At 38.2% G+C, this 2,804-nt stretch overlaps 1 pseudogene; it reads right to left on the reverse strand.

Annotated features, from left to right (window-relative positions):
- Positions 1 to 387: 387 nt before the first annotated feature.
- Positions 388 to 1,727, reverse strand: LOC110315880 (annotated as a pseudogene).
- Positions 1,728 to 2,804: the final 1,077 nt, after the last annotated feature.

Genomic DNA, 2,804 nt, shown 5'->3' on the forward strand with positions numbered 1-2,804 from the left:
AGAGCAAAGGAAAGGACACAAGTCACATTTGATACAGGATTTATGCCCATGAAAAATTAAAAATAAATATGACAAACATGCCAATGACCAGTAAAGATAAACACAATCCCTAAAGCAGGTAGAGAGATGAAATATACACTTGAATAAAATACAGATAAATATATGTTATCAGATATAAACTGGAAAAAACTTTTTTATTACAGGCTTAAATGCAATAAACAATATTTTTTCTTAAATCTTTTACTTTGAGACATCATGGAAAACTTACCAGTACAAATGGAGAACACAGGATCACAAAATGGAAATAGCACAGAAGCATCAATGCCTACACCTAATGCTGGAGCTGGAGTTCTGTGCTTGACATGGTATAGGGGCTAGAGGAAGGAACTAGTAGTCCTCTGCTTTTTCCTCACCTTCACTTTCAACAGAATCCAAACCAATATCCTCAAAATTCTTCCCTAGGGTAACCATGTCCTCATAGCATATGAGAACTCCCCCTCCTCCATTTGTTCACCTACAAACCGATGCACAAAAGCACAGTTGGATACATCAGGTCAAACTTATAATCTGGGAAAGTCCAGGCCTCAGCAAGGTCTGTGGTATTGCTCAACATGCACACAGCTCTGTGGACCAAGGTCAAGACATCAACAGGTATCAGAGTAAGAGGCTGATAATTAATACCAACCTTGAAGCCAGTGGGGCACCAGTCTACAAACTGGATGCTGTGCTGGGTCTTAATGGTGGCAATAGCAGCATTGACATCTTTGAGAACCACAACACCATGGTACAGGAGGCAGCAAGCCATGCATTTATGATGAAGAGGAGAACCTTTCACCACATCTGGTTGGCTGGCTCAAAGCAGGTATTAGTAATCTCTGCTATAGAAAGCTACTACTCGTAGTAGGCTCTCTCAGTAGAGATGACAGGGGATAAGTGGCCAGAGGGAAGATGAGAGGGTAGGGTACCAGGTTGGTCAGGAATTCTGTCAGATCAACGTTCAAGGCCTCATCAAAGCTGAGGGAAGAAGTGATGAAGGACACAATCTGGCTATTAAGTTGATTAAGGTTAGTATATGTCAAGGTTTCTTCAACAGATGCCATAGATGGTTTCATTGTCTGCCATGAAGGTACAGAGTGCTCCAGGGTGGTATGGGTGGTGAGGATGGAATTGTAATGCTCAACCACAGCAGTGGAAACCTGGGGATGGAGGACTGGGTAAATGGAGGACTCCATCTTGAATTTCTTTCTGTAGTCAACAGAGAGCCACTCCAGCAGCAGGGACGTGAATTCAGACCCACTTCCCCAATGAAAGCTGTGGAAAACCAAGAAACCTTGAAGACCATGTGCTGGTCAGCAGCTTGAGAATTCTGTCCAAGACAAGGTCAATAATCTCTTTGCAAATGGTGTATGGACCACAGGCATAGTTATTGGCAGCATCTTCCTTGTTTGTGATGAGCTACTCAGGGTGGAAGAACTGGCTGTAGGTACCAGTATGAACTTCATCAATATGTGTGGGTTACAGATCTAAGAACACTGTCGGGGCACATGCTTACCAGCTCCTTTCTCACTAAAGAAGGTATTGAAGAAGTCAGCTCATATTTCAATGATCTTGACACTTGGAATCTGGTCATCAGGCTGGATGCCATGTTCCAGGCAGTAGAGCCCCCAGCAGGCATTCCTGATCTGGACACAAGACTGGCCAAAATGGATGGAGATGCAATCGTGCATTACAGCTATGGGTTATACAGCTGAGAATGACAGAAACAGAAACCAGGTCCTGTTTATTGTTCCAACAACCAAGAGTCAAGGTAACTAACACAATGAAGCCAACTGCAGCAAATACCAATCCAAGTTCTTTCAGGTGACGAGAAATAGGAATAAAACTTAAAGCCACAGTGAGGCGATGGAGAAGAGAAACAGCTGATTACTGTACATTAAGTTACCTGCAGATAAAGGGTTGATAAAGCTTTAATATGCCGTAGATCCTTTTATATGTATTAGCCATAACTTAATGAAAACATCTGAGTGCTATATCAAAAACAACTGAAAACATATTCACACAGAGTTTGACAACAAATTTTGATTACATAATTATCATGATAGACAAAAAGCAAGAAAATAGAAAATATACTAAAATAATGAATTCTGCATGTAGCTTAACTATAATAAAAATATATACTTTATGTATATATTTCATATATAATATATAGTTTATATATCGTTACATATAACATATTGCTATAAAATATATTAAAATTATGAATTCTCAAGGTAGTTTAATGATATCTAGATCAGCAGGCAGGAATAATAAATTTGTTAAAATACATTGAATACATATACAGCATAAATAAATTCACTCACTAATTACTATTTCTCTGTCTCTCTTTCTCTGTGTGTGTGTGTGTGTGTGTATGTGCGTGTCTGTCTTTAGAATGTAATTTGAATTTGTGCTGACTTAGTAAAATGGTAATTGTAATTTTGTTCAACTAGAGGAGGAATAACTATGAATTATATATTACATTATTTATAGATAAAATAATAAAGTTTTAGGACTTGTGTTACCAAGTCATCAGTTGGCATTGAGCACTAAATGGTCACTTGTTCTCTGCATTTTCATGGGTTGCGGTTTTCTGTAAAGGTCTTTTTCTGATGCAAAAGTTTTCTTCTTTGATGAGGTGTAAAGCCTATCTTATCTGAAGGTATAATAATAAATATTCTATATGGTTGGAATTTATGCTGGCTTAGTAAAATGATATTTATAAATTCTCCGTCAAGATCCTTGACTAGGTTTCTATTTTTACTTAT

Source organism: Mus pahari, unplaced genomic scaffold (assembly GCF_900095145.1).
Source record: "Mus pahari unplaced genomic scaffold, PAHARI_EIJ_v1.1 scaffold_14581_1, whole genome shotgun sequence".
NCBI lineage: Eukaryota > Metazoa > Chordata > Mammalia > Rodentia > Muridae > Mus > Mus pahari.